A 20,347-nucleotide genomic window follows, 5' to 3' on the forward strand; every position below is an offset into this window, starting at 1 on the left:
TTTAGTCAAGATGTAGAACACTTTCATCACTGTAGAAACATTTATCACTCTCATTTGCAATTAGTACTTTTTTATTCCCAGCACAAGATATAGCTAGTGATCAGATCTGTATATCATAGCTTAGTTTTGTCTATTCTAGAACTTCATATAAATTCAGTGGTAAACTATGAATTCTTTGGTTGTTGTTATTGTTTTTGTACAGTGGTAAACTATGAATTCTTTGGTGTTTTTGTTTTGTTTGCTTTGTTTTTGTATTCAGCCTGCTATTTCATGGGTTGATTCCTGTTGTAGTGTGTATTAATAGTTCTTTGTGGGTTGATTCGTATTATAGTGTATATCAGTAGTTTATATTTTATGGTTGCATCATACTGCTTATTTACTCCTCTGTCAGTAGTTGATGGCTATTTGGGTTGTTTTTAGTTTCGTGCTATTATGATAAAGCTAATATGAATATCCTATGCACATCATTTTATGGACCTATTTTCTTACTTCTCTTGGAAAAAGCTATCTTGTAGGAGTTGTCAGCCATGGAGTATGTGTATACTTACCTTTATAAGAAATTTCTTGCTTTTCAAATTGTGCTATTTTACATTCTCACCAAACTGTATGAAACTTCTGCTCCAAATTCTCACCAGTGCTTGCTATTACCTGTCTTTTACATTTATTCACTTTGGTTTTAATTTGTATTTCCCTGATGATCAAGAATGTTGAACATATTTATATGTGTTTATTGGTCACTTGTGTGTCTTTTTTGGTTAAGTGTTGGTTCACGATTCTCACCCATTTTTAAATTTTTACCCATTTTATGGCATTATCTTTTTAATAATGTTTTGTAGGAGTTCCCCATATATTCTAGATGAAAGTCTATCATCAGCTACATGCATTATTGATATTTTCCTCCGCCACATAGGTTGTCTTTTCATATCCTCCATACTGCTTTCCAAGTGAAGAAACTTATTTTGATGAAATAATTGTTTCTTTTGTGGTAGTACTTGGTGTGCCCTATCAAAAAAATCTTTGCATGTCCAATAATGCAAAGAAATTTGTGTATACTTCTCTTAAAACTTTTATGGTTTTAGCATTCACATTTATATCTGAAACTCATCTCTAGTTAATTTTTGTGTATGGCCTATAATAGGGGTTAGATTTTAGTTTCTTTTATATGGCTATCCATTTGTTCCAGCACCACTTTTTGAAGGCTATCACTATCATTCCCCCCCCCCCCCCATTGAATTAGCTTGTTTTTTTGTTAAAAATTTGGTCTGTGGCTCAGTTGGTTAAACATCTGCCTTCGGCTCAGGTCATGATCCCAGGGTCCTAGCATTGAGCTCTGCATCAGGCTCCCTGCTTAGCAGGGAGTCTGCCTCTCCCTCTCCCTCTGCTCTCCCTCTCCCTCTTCTGCTCCCCCTGCTCACTCTATTAAAAAAATAAATAAAATCTTAAAAAAACATCTGGCGTGTGTGTGTCTGTATGTGTATCTGAACTCTGTTCTACTTTATTGACCTGTATGTCTATCCTTATTCTAGTTCCCCACTGTGTTGATTACTGTAGCTACATAGAAACTTCTTGAAATCAGATGGTGTATGATCCTAAGCTTTGTTCTATTTTTCAGATTTGTGGTGTTTTTTTTTTTTTTTTTTTAATTTTCATGTATATTTAGAATCAGCTTTAACTTGAGGAGAATTGAAATCTTTTTTTTTTTTTTTTAATTTATTTATTTGACAGACAGGACAGAGATCACAAGCAGGCAGAGAGGCAGGCAGAGAGAGGGGGGGAAGCAGGCTCCCGCTGAACAGAGAGCTCAATGCGGGGCTCGATCCCAGGACTCTGGAATCATGACCTGAGCCAAAGGCAAAGGCTTTAACCCACTGAGCCACCCAGGCACCCCGAGGAGAATTGAAATCTTAATGAGTCTTTTACTTCATAAAATCACAAAAATATTAGATCATCTTACTTTCAACAATGTTTTGAGAATTTCTATACAAATTTCTGTATCTTTTGTTATGTTATTCTTATTTCATACTTTTGGCTGCTGTTATAAATAAAAATATTAAAATAGCTCTCACCACTTGTTTGTTGCTATTTATATGTAATCACTGCTGATTTTTATATGTTGAACTTAAGTCCTGCAAACTTGCTATATTCATTTATTGTCACAGTTGCTTTGTAGAATCCTTGGGATTTTCATATGAATAATCATAATTTTGGAGAAAATAAATTTAAATTATTTCTTTCCAAACTCTATGTCTTTTATTTTTCTTTCTTGTCTTCTGGTACTGACTAGGAATTCTTGCACAGTATAGAATGAAAGTAGTAAGGGTGGATCTTTTTGCCTTTTTTCCCATTGTCAGGAGAAAGTGTACGTCTTTTCCCATTAATTATGATATTAATCTTGGTTTCTAAAATTCCTTTATATTCCGAGCTTTCTGAGAGTTTTTATTATGAATGGACATTGAATTTTGTCAAGTGCCTTTTGTCTTTTGAGATGATCATTTTTAAAAAACTTTTAGTCTATTAATATGATGGACATATAGATTGGTTTTTGAATCATAAGCCAATCTTAAATTCTGGGATAAATCCCACCTGGCATGGTGTATAATTCTTTTAATAGATTGCTGTATTTGATTTGGTAATTTCTTTTAGTAATTTGTACATTTATGTTCATGAAAGCTATTTTATAATTTTAATTTTTGTGATATCTTTGTCATGTTTTAATACCAGGGTTATGTTGGCCTCATAAAGTTATTTGGAAAGTAATGTCTACTCCTTATAGTAGGGTGTTCAGTAAGTGTGGAATGAATGTCAGAGTCAGGGTTGAAGCAGGGTTTTTTTTCCCTGCCTTACTTCCTGGTCTATTTATGTCAGTGTATGCATTTTTGTTAGTTTCTCCAACAACCAGCTAACCAAACTGCCAAGAATCATGAATTGTTCACACGAAGTATGTATGAATGTAGAAAATGTTGCCTAAGAGCTTGGATAAGGGGAGATGTTACAGGAAAGCTAGTATATACAATTAAAAAAAAATAAACATTGTGTAAAATATTGTATTACCAAGTATACTATTTGTTTAACACCCAGTGAGGGTATTTACTTGGTTCCTCCTTCTTATGACACCCATTTATCTTTATTCATTATAATGTTCTGTATTGCTTTCTATGACATTTTGACCCCAAAGATACATAGACCCTCAATAGCTTACTTTCAATTTCAAGCATATTTTTCCAAATAGGAGCAGTTCCTTCTTTAAAAAGAATTATAATGCCAGATGAAGAAACTTTTATTCTACAAGTAATCATTTGAACAAATACCTACGTGGCACATTAGTTTTTAAGGAAAAGTCTACTGAAATCTCCTCTTCATACCTTATAGTCCTCAGCAACATGCCCCTGATATATGCCTGGGGAGGAAAATACCCACATCTCACTTTCCAGACCTACATTTCTTGATGCTCTCTGGTCAAGTGTTAAGGAATCCCTGACTTCTTGGCAGAACATAGCAGAGGTACTTATTGCTATCTTCAAACTGGTCCTAATGATCCTTTGACAATTGCCAGAACAGAGTGGCTCAGGTAAGGGCTAGCATCTGGCGCTTGTATGTTTTCTTAATATAGTAGCAAGACCTCTTAACCGGGGGACCCAATTTCTGGGTTCTTTGTCACTTCTGCCAGTAACCTGCTCTACCCTCTGGACCAGGTTTTCTCAGATATGAAATGAAGTAGATGGCCTAGATATTTAAGTTTAGAGTTCAAACTTTACACTCAAAGGAATTTTCAGTTAGAAAATCTTATGTCCTTATAATTAGTAAGATATGTACCTCAATCTTGCCCCAACTTGTATCCCTAAACACTTGCATATGTAAGGGTCAGTGGTGTGGGAATAAAATCCAGGAAAGGGGAGTTTTCCTCTTGTTTGACTACAAAATATTTTAGAGTCACTCTTGATCATTTTATTCCTATTCTTTTCTTTTGATATTTCTTTTCTTGTTCTTTTCTCCCTCTCCCCACTTTTTTTTTTTTTAAGATTTTATTTATTTATTTGACAGAGAGAGAGAGATCACAAGTAGGCAGAGAAGCAGGCAGAGAGAGGAGGAAACAGGTTCCCTGCTGAGCAGAGAGCCTGATGCTGGGCTCGATCGCAGGACCCTGCAGGGCTCAATCCCAGGACCCTGGGATCATGACCTGAGCTGAAGGCAGAGCTTTAAACCACTGAGCCACCCAGGTGCCCCCCTTCCCACTTTTTTAAAATTGAGGAACCAAAATTGATTTAACCCAAGTTGGGAATGGTTCTCTTTGTAAGCTCTCTTTTCTCATTATATAAGCCATTACTTGAGTAAATTAGGCTCTTGAGAATTTACTTTCAGTTCATGGGAAGATAGCTAGAAAATTATAAGAAATCTAGCTGTAAATGTTATTAAAAGCACCTATGCACTGTGTTATAGCAGAATCTGTTTAAAACTTGTTTATAAAGAGTACTGAATTATGACTCACATTCCCTGCCCACTGCTCCTCACACATGGCCTCCTTCTTTCTGCTTTATATGCGAGGTAGGGTAGAACATAGAGTGATGGTTTCCTGGGAAAAGCAGGTCATGCTAGTGAGAATTGCTTCCAAGTCAAGCAGACCTGGGCTTGAATTCTGGCTGTACTTACTGACTGATCAGGGGCACTGTATTTACTTTCTCTAAGCTTCACTCTTCTCTCTAGAGTGGGATTAATAACTTCCACATCAGATAGTAGCATCAAGGAAAATATATCTAAAGGTAACTGTTACAATATGTGATACAAGCAGCATAACAATAAAACAAGCAATATATTTCTTTTCTTTTTCTTGATTCTTCTTGCTTTGGTCTTTAATAATGTGGCTCCAATGCAGAACTCCATTCTTTTAACATTTATTGAACATTTATTATCTAATAGACACTCCTTCAGGTTCAGAGGATACGGAAATAAGTAAGGCAGGAACAGTGATCTTAAACAGTCCAGTAGGAGAGTCACACAGAAAAACAAATCACTGTAACCCCATGTGGTAAGTACCCAGTGCCAAGATGCAGAGGCCAGATGAAGGAGAGGATTAGTTCTCAACTCCCTTTGTCCTTTTGCATTTCCTCTCTTCTCACCTAATCCCCTTCCTTCCTCCAGCCCTTCCTTTCCCTGCAGCCCAGAGTGGCAGATGGGGAGGGCTGTGGGGAGAAGGAAAGCCTGTCAGTTCCTTTTTCTCCCCACCTCAGGCCTAGCGTATGGGAACATTACACAGGGAGCCATAAAAACGTTCTTCCTCGTAGCACGTTTCAGGGTTTTTTCCAGTGACATCATGGGCCATCTGGTTTTGAAGACCGCAGCTTCATCCAGAACACACACCAACACTCTCCCCTGCCAGGCCGTGCAGGCCTGCCCTCTAGGATCAAGAACACTATAAACGTCCTGTAAAGCTGTCTCTTTAATAGCCTCCTCAGAAGCAGTCTAAGGAAGATGGCCTTTGCTTCCTCCACTCTCACGTATGGCAGATAAAGTGGATTCTCAGCACAGAGGCAGTGGAGGAGAGGTGAAAAGTGAGGTTCAGAGGTTTCTGCAAAAATATCACAAAGCCTCCTTTTGGGAAGTAGAAAGGTGTTTTCCAACAGGAAACCTGAATTTAGCAGCTATAACATAAAGGATTCAGGTTATATTTAATTAAGTACACATATATAAAAAAGAAAGAGAACTACTGTATTGAACAGTCATAGAGCTGGAGGTTGATCCTCACATTTGCCTAAGAGGGAGAGAGAGAATTCAAAGTGGGAAAGATAGGCTAATTTCTGTTCTGTCTCTGAACAATCTCATATCCTATGTATGATGGGAAAAAATCATGCCCATTGAGCTGATTGGATTCTACGAACTAGAAAACATGAATCCCTTTTTTCAGATGTGGCATGTCCCCAATCCATTGAATTACTTGGTTCTATCCAAAATTATCCATTTCTTTCCATCCCCAGGACCACTCTCCTGATCCAGCTGTAATAGGGAGAAACAGCATGTCTGACTCCATACTGCTTCTATTTCCTTTGCTTCTGTGACCTATAAGTTAGATATTTTGGCTTAGCTTTGCATGTAGGCATATTAAAGCTAAGATTTGCAAAAATTGCTTTTTACCTGAAATCTACCTCACTCGAGGAGATAAGTACATACAGAAATGGCTATGCTATGTTGACCAGGTATCTGTAGGCAAAAATCAACTGAACAAAGACAAAAAAGTTACAAGACCTTCCTCAGTGTATAGATGTTAGCCACCTTTTGACTCCAATGCTTTCCTGCTTGCTAACATAAAAGTTCAAATCTCCCATGCTTGGTGAGATGGTTCCTCAGGACAGTAGTTTGCCATCTCCTTGGTTTGCCAGCTTTCCTTACCCCGACATATTGACTTTTGCCTTATTGACTTGTTCACAGTGGATAAACAGAATAAGCTGAGATTTAGGGACATGGCTTCTCCCATCTTTCACTTGAACACTAGACATACCTTTCCTTTTTCCCTTTTCCTTTTTTAAAATTTTTATTTATTTTTATTATGTTTAATTAATCAACATAATACATCATTAGTTTTTGCTGTAGTGTTCAGTGGTTCATTTGTTGCATATAGCACCCAGTGCTCATCACCACACATGCCCTCCTTAATACCCATCACCCTGTTACCCCATCCTCCCACCCTCTCCCTTCTGTAACCCTCAGTTTGATTCCTGGAGTCCTGAGTCTTTCATGGTTTGTCTCCCTCTCTGATTTCTTCCTATTCAGCTTTCCCTCCCTTCCCCTGTGGTCTTCCACACTATTCCTTATGTTCTACATATGAGTGAAACCATATCTTCCTAATTGTTCTCCAGGGTTTCATTCTTGATCTCTTCATTCAGTTCATCTTCCACAGGGAAGCCAGAGGTCTTTTGTTTTTTTTTTAATTTAAATTTTGTTAATTAACATACAGTGCACTGTTGGTTTCTGGAATAGAATTCAGTGATTCATCACTTATATACAACATGCATTTCTCATCACAAGTGCCCTCTTTAACTAGCCCATCCTCCACCCACCTCCCTCTATCAGCTCTTAGTTTGTTCTCTATCATTAAGTGTCACTTATGGCTTGTTTCCCTGTCTCCTTTTTTTTCTTTTCTCTGTTTCTATATGTTCATCTTTTTTCTTTCTTAAATTCCACATATGAGGAAGTGGTGATGCAACATGGGGGCTTAAGTGGGTAGGAGAAGAATCAATGAAACAAGATGGGATCAGGAGGGAGACAAACCATAAGTGATTCTTAATCTCACAAACTGAGGGTTGCTGGGGGGAGGGGGTTGGGAGAAGAGGGGAGGGGTTATGGACATTGGGGAGGGTATATACTTTGGTGAGTGCTGTGAAGTGTGTAAACCTGGCGATTCACAGACCTGTACCCCTGGGGATAAAAATATATGTTTATAAAAAATAAAAAAATTAAAAATTAAAAAAAATTCCACATATGAGTGAGATCATATGGCATTTGTCTTTCTCTGACTGACTTATTTCAAATACACTCTAGCTCCATCATGGCACTGCAAATTCTTTTTGATGGCTGAATACCATTCCATATATACACACAAAAACACCTCTTCTCAGTCAATGGAGATTTGGGCTCTCTCCATAGTTTGAAAAAAAAAAAATCTAAATTGGACTATATTATTTTCATGCTTAAAATCCTACAGTGGCTTCCACAGTACTTAACATACAATTCAAAGCTATAAAGAGGTTACAAGGACCTCTGTGGACCTTGGCCCATGCATTGCTTCATCTCCTCCCACCCTCTAATGTACAGTTAATACCCTTGCTGCCCATATTTCTGTTCTTCTAACCCCGTGTTTCTGCCAGCCTTGGGGCCTTAGACTCTTACTGCTACCTGAAGGGCTACCTTCACTTCTCAGCCTGAATAGCACTTTCTCTCTGACCTTTGCCTAGTCCCTCCCCCTATTTTTCTCTTTCAGAGTAACTATTATTTTATGTTGTAGTAAATGTCATTTATAATTGTGTATTTAGGAGTGTGTTTGTTGACTTTCTGGATTTCTCACTAGACTTAATGAAGGTAAGAACCACCTCAGTTTTATCAGCCACTGTATCCCCACTGCTGTACAGTGTTAGGTATATAGTAAGTGTGAAATGAATATAGAAATCAGGTAGAAGCAGAATCAAGGAAGACATCAGGTTTGGAGCTCACTTTGCCTGTGTCCAAGGACTCTTTGAAATATGTCTTGAAGGGTCTTACCCACACTACATATCCTTCTTTATGCATGGTACCATGATAAATACATATATCATTTTGGTTTTAATTTGCTCCTCCTGTGACTAGTGAGATTGACAACTTTTTCATGTATTTATTGTCATTTGCATCATTTCCTTTGTAAGATGTCTATTCAAGGGCGCCTGGGTGGCTCAGTGGGTTAAGCCGCTGCCTTTGGCTCGGGTCATGATCTCAGGGTCCTGGGATCAGGCTCTCTGCTCAGCAGGGAGCCCGCTTCCCTCTCTCTCTCTGTCTGCCTCTCCATCTACTTGTGATTTCTCTCTGTCAAATAAATAAATAAAATCTTAAAAAAAAAAAGATGTCTATTCAAGAGTTTTGCCCATTTTTTTCACTTGTCTGAAAAAAAAAATCGTAATATTTTCTTGTATTCTATGGGCTGCCTTTCACTCTATTAATAGTGTCTAGATTAGCAAAAGTTCTTAATATTAATTTAGCCCAATTTATTTTTTTTTCTTTTATGGCTAGTGCATTTCAAAACATGTTAAGGAATTTTGCCTACTCCAGATTATGAAGGTAGTCTATGTTTTATTCTAAAATCTTTAGTTTCTTATTTCACATTCAGATCTGCAATTCATCTAAAATTTATATGGGAGCATAATTTGAGATAAAGGCTTAGTATTAGTTTTTCCCCCATATGAATACCCACTTGACCAGCACCATTTACTGAAATACATGCTTTCCCACTGGCATTTCAGTAGTGCTTTTATTAAGGTCTGTATTTGTTTCTGGACTGTTTTTCTTTGTTATTTATGTGCTGTTTATTTATTTTGTTTTATCCTACCTCCTTTCTACTTTCATCTCCTTCCTTTCTACAGCCTTCACTACTGGCCTGAAATAGGGATAGTTTTATTCACTACTGTGTTCCCAGGGCCTTGAGCATTGTCTGACGTATAATAGATGGTAGGGGTTTTTGTGTCTGAATGTGTTGTGCAAACCAAGAAGAACTTCCAGGTGGCACACACATAGGCCCTACTGGAGTGGAATTTATTATGGAAATCTCACAGGCACTGGAGCACACAGGGACAGCACACAGGAATAGAGCAGGCCCAGAGTCAAATGCTGAATAGAATTGGTATGGATTTCTTGTGGCTGCTATAACAAATTACCTTCAAACTTGATGGCTTACAGTAATAATTCTGGAGGCCAGAAGTGTGAAATCAGTATCCATGGCTGAACTCAAGTTGCCAGCAGGGAAGTGCTCTCTTCAGAGGCTCTGGGGAGAGTCCATTCTCTGACTCTTCCAGCCTCTGGTGACTCCCTCCCTTTCTTTCTTTCTTCCTCTCTCCCTCTCTCCCCCTCCCTCCCTCCCTTTCCTTCTCTGTCTCTCTCTTCCTTTCTTAATTTCTTTCTTTCTTTCCTTTGCATGTGGATATACGGTTTTCTAACACATTTGTTGAAGAGTCTGTCCTTTCTCTTTTCTGTAGTTTGGCAACCTTGTAGAAGATCATTTAACCATGCATACATAGATATATTTCTGGGCTCTCTATTCTGTTCTGCTGGTTTTTATGTCTCTCTTTATGCCAGTACTTCCCCTCCTCTCCAAACAAAATATATCAAATGTTGGTGAAGATATGGGGAAATTGGAACACTTGCACATTGTTGGTTATGCAAAATAGTACAACCACTATGGAATGAAGTATAGAGATTCCTTAGAAAGTTAAAAATAGGAATATCATATGACCCAGCAATCCGACTTCTGAAGATATATATCCAAAAGAAATGAAATCAGGATCTGAAGAGATATTAGCACTCCTATGTTCAATGCAGCACTATTCATAATAGCCAAGATATGGACACAACCTAAATGTCCACAGACAGATGAGTGGATTTTTTAAAATACCATAAAATGTGGTATTTACATACAATAGAATGTTATTCAGCCTTAAAAAAGAAGGAAGTAGGGCTGTCTGGGTGGCTCAGTGGGTTAAGCCTTTGCCTTCAGCTCAGGTCATGATCTCAGGGTCCTGGGATCGAGTCCCACATCGGGCTCTCTGCTAGGCGGGGAGCCTGCTTCCTCTTCCCTCCCTCTTTCTCTCTCTCTCCCTCTCTGCATACTTATGATCTCTCTCTGTCAAATAAATAAAATCTTAAAAAAAAAAAAAAAAGGAAGTACTGCAAAATGCAACAACATGGATGATCCTTGAGGATATTATGCTAAGGTCACAGAAGGACAAATGCTGTATGATTCCACTTAAATGAAATATCAAAAATACTCAAACTCATTGAAACAAATAATAGACTATGGTTTCTAGGGACTAAGGGTAAGGTGGCCTTGAGAGTTGCTAATAAGTGGGTTTAAAATTTTAGTTATGCAGTATGAATAAATTCTAGATATCTGCTATACAGCATAGTGCCTATATATAGTAACACTATATTATACAGCTAAACATCTGTTAAGAGGATCAATAAAATTATGTATTTTTACCACAATCAAAGGAAAGGGGGAAAAAGAAAACCTCTATAGCACACTGTCTGTCATGGATCCAAAGAAGATCAGAGTTAGACCCTAGAGATCAGCTAGCTTGGTGATTTTCACTTTATTTTGAGTGATTAAAAGGAGCTGAACTCGTTTTTCACAGATTTATTACACAGGAAATCTGAAATGTCAAATAGATAAATAAAAGTGATGAACTAATGGGTTCCTTGGGAAACCAAAACCTTATTGTTTGATGGAAAACACCCTTTCATTTACTGAAAACCTAAAGCATCTTTGTAGAAGTTGCTTTATAGTTTGAGAAGTATCACTTGGAAACCAGCGATATACTTTAGGAGCATCATCTTACAGATGAGAAACTGAGCAGTAGAGTCAGTTACTGATTTCTTTCAGTCTACGTAGGTATCTGATTGCATAGTCTCAGTTTGATTTCTTGCTTCCTAGTTTTTATTTTACACTACATGGTATCTCTCTAGAGCTACTATACCTCAGGCAGGACTGCTCCTTATCTTCAGAATTGCTTGTGTTATAAATTTGCATCTCTGAATAAAATTATTAACTTGGAGATAGTTGTCCTCTCAAACTCCTTGTTAGGCCCATTCCTTGGCTTGGATATTAGGAAGGCATGCCCCATGAATGAAGTAGTGCCAATAAGGGCCATTAGGGAAAAGTGAAGGTACGTTTTCAGCACCTTTTTTTCTTTTTTTTTTTTCATTAAACTTTTGTTTTAATGGGTCTCAAAATTCTGTGACAGATTTTTGGTCAAGTTGTTTCCATTAAAAAGCATTGATTTTAAAAACTAATAACTTAAAACTGCCACACACACACACACAAAAACAAATGGTCCACAAAACATTCTCCTTTCCTTCTGAAGGTTTTATGATGCATTGTTATTGAAAGACCCTGGAGCCCCACCCAAGAATCAAACAGCACGCCTCCACTGGATGCAAATTGCAAGAGGTTTATTGGTTACACAGGCTCCTGCGGACGCATCAGCCTTTGTGGACTGAGCGCGGTGGGGAGCAGATTATATAGGGCAGGGTTGGGGTGGTGGGAAGCGGTCTTACAGAAGCAGATGCTTGGTTACAGGAATCTGATTGGTAAATTTAAATCAAGCATTGTCAGGCACTGGGTTTAAGGCAAGGACATAATGGTTTGTTCTGGTGGGAGGCGGTGGCGGGAAGCGATCCTACAGAAGCAGATATGCATGGTTACAGGAGTCTAATTGATTAATTTGATTCAGGCATGATTGGGCATTGGGGTCAGGACGTTCTGGTGGTTCCTTGGGTCAGCACTCTGGAAAGTCCCAGTTACATTTTACTTTTCATTTGTCTTTTCTTTTGACAGACCGGGTGATCACAGACATCCTGCTTGTGCAGGATATATGTTGTCATTCGGCTATGGGAACAATCAAGCCTTCAGCAAGGGGAGAGGGGGTGCTGTGGGGACATCAGGTTACTTAAACAAGCCTTTAGCAAGGGGAGAGGGGGTCTTTCATTATCATTAACCAGTCTTTTACTATTAAACTTAAATGGCCAGTTGACACAAACAGTTCTGAGACCGTTCTTCCACCACTGATTAAGACTTGGGTGGCAGGTATCGGGGATAATATTCATTTAGCCTTCTGAGCTTTATGGGCAGACTTGGTGACCTTGCCAGTTCCAGCTGCCTTCTTGTCCACTGCTTTGATGACACCCACAGCAACCGCCTATCTCAAGTCACGAACAGCAAAACGGCCCAGAGGAGGAGAGTCAGAGAAGCTCTCAACACACATAGGCTTGCCAGGAACCATATCAACAATGGCAGCGTCACCAGATTTCAAGAACTTGGGACCATCTTGCAGCTTTTTTCCAGAACGACGATCTATCTTCTCCTTCAGCTCAGCAAACTTGCAAGCAATGTGAGCTGTGTGACAATCCAGCACAGGTGTATACCCAGCACTAATTTGGCCTGGATGGTTCAGGATAATCACCTGAGCTGTGAAGCCAGCTGCTTCCATGGGTGGGTCATTTTTGCTGTCACCAGCCATATTGCCACGACGAACATCTTTGATAGATACGTTCTTGACATTGAAGCCCACATTTTCCCCAGGAAGAACCTCACTCAAAGCTTCATGGTGCATTTCAACAGACTTGACTTCAGTTGTAACATTGACTGGAGCAAAGGTGACCACCATGCCAGGCTTAAGAACACCAGTCTCCACTCGGCCCACAGGGACAGTACCAATACCACCAATTTTGTAGATGTCCTAGAAAGGCAGATGCAAGGGCTTGTTAGTTGGATGAGTTGGTGGTAGAATGCAATCCAGAGCTTCAAGCAGTGTGGTTCCACTGGCATTCCCATCATTATAGTGACTTTCCATCCCTTGAATCAAGGCATATTAGCACTTGGGTCCAGCATGTTGTCACCATTCCAACCAGAAATTGGCACAAATGCTACTGTGTTGGGGTTGTAGCCAATTTTCTTAATGTAGGTGCTGACTTCCTTAACGATTTCCTCGATCTCTTCTGGCTGTAGGGTGGCTCAGTGGAATCCATTTTGTTAACACCAACAATTAGTTGTTTTACACCCAGTGTGTAAGCCAGAAGGGCATGCCCACAGGTCTGCCTGTTCTTGGAGATACCTGCTTCAAATTCACCAACACCAGCAGCAACAATCAGGACAGCACAGTCAGCGTGGGATGTGCCTGTAATCATGTTTTTTTGTTTTTTTTTTTTAATTTTTTATTTTTTATAAACATATATTTTTATCCCCAGGGGTACAGGTCTCTGAATCACCAGGTTTACACACTTCACAGCACTCACCAAATCACATACCCTACCCAATGTCCATAATCCCACCCCCTTCTCCCAAACACCCTCCCCCCGGCAACCCTCAGTTTGTTTTGTGAGATTAAGAGTCACTTATGGTTTGTCTCCCTCCCAATCCCATCTTGTTTCATTTATTCTTCTACCCACTTAAGCCTCCATGTTGCATCACCACTTCCTCATATCAGGGAGATCATATGATAGTTGTCTTTCTCTGCTTGACTTATTTCGCTAAGCATGATACGCTCTAGTTCCATCCATGTTGTTGCAAATGGCAAGATTTCATTTCTTTTAATGGCTGCATAGTATTCCATTGTGTATATATACCACATCTTCTTGATCCATTCATCTGTTGATGGATATCTAGGTTCTTTCCATAGTTTGGCTATTGTGGACATTGGTACATGTGTCCCTTTGGATCACTACATTTGTATCTTTAGGGTAAATACCCAATAGTGCAATTGCTGGGTCATAGGGCAGTTCTATTTTCAACATTTTGAGGAACCTCCATGCTGTTTTCCAGAGTGGCTGCACCAGCTTGCATTCCCACCAACAGTGTAGGAGGGTTCCCCTTTCTCCACATCCTTGCCAGCATCTGTCATTTCCTGACTTGTTGATTTTAGCCATTCTGACTGGTGTGAGGTGATATCGCATTGTGGTTTTGATTTGTATTTCCCTGATGCCGAGTGATATGGAGCACTTTTTCATGTGTCTGTTCGCCATCTGGATGTCTTCTTTGCAGAAATGTCTGTTCATGTCTTCTGCCCATTTCTTGATTGGATTATTTGTTCTTTGGGTGTTGAGTTTGCTAAGTTCTTTATAGATTCTGGACACTAGTCCTTTATCTGATATGTTGTTTGCAAATATCTTCTCCCATTCTGTCAGTTGTCTTTTGATTTTGTTAACTGTTTCCTTTGCTGTGCAAAAGCTTTTGATCTTGATGAAATCCCAGTAGTTCATTTTTTCCCTTGCTTCCCTTGCCTTTTGCGTTGTTCCTAGGAAGATGTTGCTGCGGCAGAGGTCGAAGAGGTTGCTGCCCGTGTTCTCCTCAAGGATTTTGATGGATTCCTTTCGTACATTGAGGTCCTTCATCCATTTTGAGTCTATTTTTGTGTGTGGTGTAAGGAAATGGTCCAATTTCATTTTTCTGCATGTGGCTGTCCAATTTTCCCAGCACCATTTATTGAAAAGGCTGTCTTTTTTCCATTGGACATTCTTTCCTGCTTTGTCGAAGATTAGTTGACCATAGATTTGAGGGTCTATTTCTGGGCTCTCTATTCTGTTCCATTGATCTATGTGTCTGTTTTTGTGCCAGTACCATGCTGTCTTGATGATGACAGCTTTGTAATAGAGCTTGAAGTCCGGAATTGTGATGCCACCAACGTTGGCTTTCTTTTTCAATATCCCTTTGGCTATTCGAGGTCTTTTCTGGTTCCATATAAATTTTAGCATTATTTGTTCCATTTCTTTGAAAAAGATGGATGGTACTTTGATAGGAATTGCATTAAATGTGTAGATTGCTTTAGGCAGCATAGACATTTTCACAATATTTATTCTTCCAATCCAGGAGCATGGAGCATTTTTCCATTTCTTTGTGTCTTCCTCAATTTCTTTCATGAGTACTTTATAGTTTTCTGAGTATAGATTCTGTGTCTCTTTGGTTAGGTTTATTCCTAGGTATCTTATGGTTTTGGATGCAATTGTAAATGGGATTGACTCCTTAATATCTCTTTCTTCTGTCTTGCTGTTGGTGTAGAGAAATGCAACTGATTTCTGTGCATTGATTTTATATCCTGACACTTTACTGAATTCCTGTATAAGTTCTAGCAGTTTTGGAGTGGAGTCTTTTGGGTTTTCCACATATAGTATCATATCATCTGCGAAGAGTGATAATTTGACTTCTTCTTTGCCGATTTGGATGCCTTTAATTTCCTTTTTTTGTCTGATTGCTGAGGCTAGGACCTCTAGTACGATGTTGAATAGCAGTGGTGATAATGGACATCCCTGCCGTGTTCCTGACCTTAGCGGAAAAGCTTTCAGTTTTTCTCCATTGAGAATGATATTTGCGGTGGGTTTTTCATAGATGGCTTTGATGATATTGAGGTATGTGCCCTCTATCCCTACACTTTGAAGAGTTTTGATCAGGAAGGGATGTTGGACTTTGTCAAATGCTTTTTCAGCATCTATTGAGAGTATCATATGGTTCTTGTTCTTACTTTTATTGATGTGTTGTATCACATTGACTGATTTGCGGATGTTGAACCAACCTTGCAGCCCTGGAATAAATCCCACTTGGTCGTGGTGAATAATCTTTTTAATGTACTGTTGAATCCTATTGGCTAGTATTTTGTTGAGTATTTTCGCATCTGTGTTCATCAAGGATATCGGTCTATAGCTCTCTTTTTTGGTGGGATCCTTGTCTGGTTTTGGGATCAAGGTGATGCTGGCCTCATAAAATGAGTTTGGAAGTTTTCTTTCCATTTCTATTTTTTGGAACAGTTTCAGGAGAATAGGAATTAGTTCTTCTTTAAATGTTTGGTAGAATTCCCCTGGGAAGCCGTCTGGCCCTGGGCTTTTGTTTGTTTGGAGATTTTTAATGACTGTTTCAATCTCCTTACTGGTTATGGGTCTGTTCAGGCTTTCTATTTCTTCCTGGTTCAGTTGTGGTAGTTTATATGTTTCTAGGAATGCATCCATTTCTTCCAGATTGTCAAATTTATTGCCGTAGAGTTGCTCATAGTATGTTCTTATAATAGTTTGTATTTCTTTGGTGTTAGTTGTGATCTCTCCTCTTTCATTCATGATTTTATTTATTTGGGTCCTTTCTCTTTTCTTTTTGATAAGTCGGGCCAGGGGTTTATCAATTTTATTAATTCTTTCAAAGAACCAGCTCCTAGTTTCGTTGATTTGTTCTATTGTTTTTTTGGTTTCTATTTCATTGATTTCTGCTCTGATCTTTATGATTTCTCTTCTCCTGCTGGGCTTAGGGTTTCTTTCTTGTTCTTTCTCCAGCTCCTTTAGGTGTAGGGTTAGGTTGTGTACCTGAGACCTTTCTTGTTTCTTGAGAAAGGCTTGTACCGCTATATATTTTCCTCTCAGGACTGCCTTTGTTGTGTCCCACAGATTTTGAACCGTTGTGTTTTCATTATCATTTGTTTCCATGATTTTTTTCAATTCTTCTTTAATTTCCCGGTTGACCCATTCATTCTTTAGAAGGATACTGTTTAGTCTCCATATATTTGGGTTCTTTCCAAACTTCCTTTTGTGGTTGAGTTCTAGCTTTAGAGCATTGTGGTCTGAAAATATGCAGGGAATGATCCCAATCTTTTGATACCAGTTGAGTCCTGATTTAGGACCGAGGATGTGATCTATTCTGGAGAATGTTCCATGTGCACTAGAGAAGAATGTATATTCTGTTGCTTTGGGATGAAATATTCTGAATATATCTGCGATGTCCATCTGGTCCAGTGTGTCATTTAAGGCCTTTATATCCTTGCTGATCTTTTGCTTGGATGACCGGTCCATTTCAGTGAGGGGAGTGTTAAAGTCCCCTACTATTATTGTATTATTGTTTATGTGTTTCTTTGATTTTGTTATTAATTGGTTTATATAGTTGGCTGCTCCCACATTGGGGGCATAGATATTTAAAATTGTTAAATCTTCTTGTTGGACAGACCCTTTGAGTATGATATAGTGTCCTTCCTCATCTCTTATTATAGTCTTTGGCTTAAAATCTAATTGATCTGATATAAGGATTGCCACTCCTGCTTTCTTTTGATGTCCATTAGCATGGTAAATTCTTTTCCACCCCCTCACTTTAAATCTGGAGGTGTCTTCGGGCTTAAAATGTGTTTCTTGGAGGCAACATATAGATGGGTTTTGTTTTTTTATCCATTCTGATACCCTGTGTCTTTTGACAGGGGCATTTAGCCCATTCACATTCAGGGTAACTATTGAGAGATATGAATTTAGTGCCATTGTATTGCCTGTAAGGTGTCTGTTACTGTATATTGTCTCTATTCCTTTCTGATGTACGACTTGTAGGCTCTCTCTTTGCTTAGAGGACCCCTTTCAATATTTCCTGTCGAGCTCATTTGGTATTTGCAAATTCTTTCAGTCTTTGTTTGTCCTGGAAGCTTTTAATCTCTCCTTCTATTTTCAATGATAGCCTAGCTGGATATAGTATTCTTGGCTGCATGTTTTTTTCGTTTAGTGCTCTGAAAATATCATGCCAGCTCTTTCTGGCCTGCCAGGTCTCTGTGGATAAGTCAGCTGCCAATCTAATATTTTTACCATTGTATGTTACAGACTTCTTTTCCCGGGCTGCTTTCAGGATTTTCTCTTTGTCATTGAGACTTGTAAATTTTACTATTAGGTGACGGGGTGTGGGCCTATTCTTATTGATTTTGAGGGGCATTCTCTGAACCTCCTGAATTTTGATGCTCGTTCCCTTTGCCATATTGGGGAAATTCTCCCCAATAATTCTCTCCAGTATACCTTCTGCTCCCCTCTCACTTTCTTCTTCTTCTGGAATCCCAATTATTCTAATGTTGTTTCGTCTTATGGTGTCACTTATCTCTCGAATTCTCCCCTCGTGGTCCAGTAGCTGTTTGTCCCTCTTTTGATCAGCTTCTTTATTCTCTGTGATTTGGTCTTCTATATCACTAATTCTTTCTTCTGCCTCATTTATCCTAGCAGTGAGAGCCTCCATTTTTGATTGCACCTGATTAATAGCTTTTTTGATTTCACCTTGGTTAGATTTTAGTTCTTTTATTTCTCCAGAAAGGGCTTTTATATCTCTCGAGAGGGTTTCTCTAATATCTTCCATGCCTCTTTCGAGCCCGGCTAGAACCTTGAGAATTGTCATTCTGAACTCTAGATCTGACATATTACCGATGTCTGTATTGATTAGGTCCCTAGCCTTCGGTACTGCCTCTTGTTCTTTTTTTTGTGTTGAATTTTTACGTCTTGTCATTTTGTTCAGATAAGAGTAAATGAAGGGGCAAGTAAAATACTAAAAGGGTGGCAACAACCCCAGGAAAATATGCTTTAACCAAATTAGAAGAGATCCAAAATCGTGAGTGGGGAGAAAGGGGATAAAAAGAGGTTCAAAAAGGAAGAAAGAAAAAAGAAGAAAAAAGAAAAGAAAAGAAAAGAATTTAAAAAAAAAAGAAAACACCTAAGAAAAATGTAAAAAAATATATATATATATATATTAGATAAACTAGTAAAAAATCGTTAAAAAAGAAAAAGGTAACAGTTAAAAAAAAATTTTACCCGAAGGCAAGAAAAAAAAATGAAAATGAAAAAATTAAATTAACTGCAAGACTAAAAAAAATCACAGGAAAAAAGCCATGAGTTCCGTGCTTGGCTTTCTCCTCCTCTGGAATTCTGCTGCTCTCCTTGGTATTGAAACCGCACTCCTTGGTAGGTGAACTTGGTCTCGGCTGGATTTCTTGTTGATCTTCTGGGGGAGGGGCCTGTTGTAGTGATTCTCAAGTGTCTTTGCCCCAGGCGGAATTACACCGCCCTTACCCGGGGCCGGGGTGAGTAATCCGCTCGGGTTTGCTTTCAGGAGCTTTTGTTCCCTGAGCGCTTTCTGTAGAGTTCCAGAGGACGGGAATACAAATGGCGGCCTCCTGGTCTCCGGCCCGAGGAGCCGAGAGCCCAGGGCCCCACTCCTCAGTGCGCGCTCAGAGAACCGCGCCCAGTTACTCCCGTCTGCCTGACCTCCGGCCGCGCTCCGAGCTCACCGAGCCTGCAACCGGTTCAAGGTAACACGGAGCTGCGAGCTTACTGTCGGCTCTGTCTCTGTAGCCGGCTTTCCCGTTCCAATACCCGCAAGCTCTGCGACACTCAGACACCCCCGATCCTTCTGTGACCCTGCGGGACCTGAGGCCACGCTGACCCCGCATGGGCTTTGCCCCGGTTTAGCCTCTGGAGCGATGTCCCTCAGCGGAACAGTCTTTTAAAAGTCCTGATTTTGTGCGCGGTTGCTCCGCCGCTTGCCGGGAGCCGGCCCCTCCCCCCCCCGGGTCTATCTTCCCGTCGCTTTGGATTCACTTCTCCGCCGGTCCTACCTTTCAGAAAGTGGTTGTTTTTCTGTTTCCAGAATTGCTGTTCTTCTTCTCTTCGATCTGCCGATGGATTTTCAGGTGTTTGCAATCTTTAGATAAGCTATCTAGCTGATCTCCGGCTAGCTGAAGCAGTCTCAGCTTGCTACTTCTCCGCCATCTTGACTCCTCCCTGTAATCATGTTTTTGATAAAGTCCCTGTGTCCTGGAGCATCAATGATGGTCACATAATACTTGCTAGTCTCAAATTTCCACAGGGAGATATCAATGGTGATACCACGTTCACGTACAGCTTTCAGTTTATCCAAGACCCAAGCATACTTGAAAGAGCCTTTTCCCATCTCTGCAGCCTCCTTCTCGAATTTTTCGATAGTTTTTTGTCGATCCCACCACATTTGTAGATCAGATGACCAGTAGTGGTAGACTTGCCCAAATCTACATGTCCAATGACAACAATGTTGATATGAGTCTTTTCCTTCCCCATTCTGGTTTAGGTTGAGCTGTGGTTTTCACGACACCTGTGTTCTGGCGGCAAACCCATTGCGAAAAGAGCACGTTTTCAGCCCCTTAATTAATACATGACTAGGAGAATGTCCTGCCCATGTTAGATGAGTTGCTCATCAGAACACCACTTGAAAAAAAATCTCAGCAAATGTCCATTTAAAATAAGTTATCTGTGTCTCCACCTGTTCATCCTTCCTTCAGTGGACACACCCTGAGATGAACCCCCAATAAGTCATGCTCCTACA

At 39.6% G+C, this 20,347-nt stretch overlaps 1 pseudogene; it reads right to left on the reverse strand.

Moving 5' to 3' along the window:
* Positions 1-12,321: 12,321 nt before the first annotated feature.
* Positions 12,322-20,131, reverse strand: LOC101670104 (annotated as a pseudogene).
* Positions 20,132-20,347: the final 216 nt, after the last annotated feature.

Source organism: Mustela putorius, unplaced genomic scaffold, assembly GCF_011764305.1.
Source record: "Mustela putorius furo isolate JIRA1106 unplaced genomic scaffold, ASM1176430v1.1 tig00000585_pilon_pilon_pilon, whole genome shotgun sequence".
NCBI lineage: Eukaryota > Metazoa > Chordata > Mammalia > Carnivora > Mustelidae > Mustela > Mustela putorius.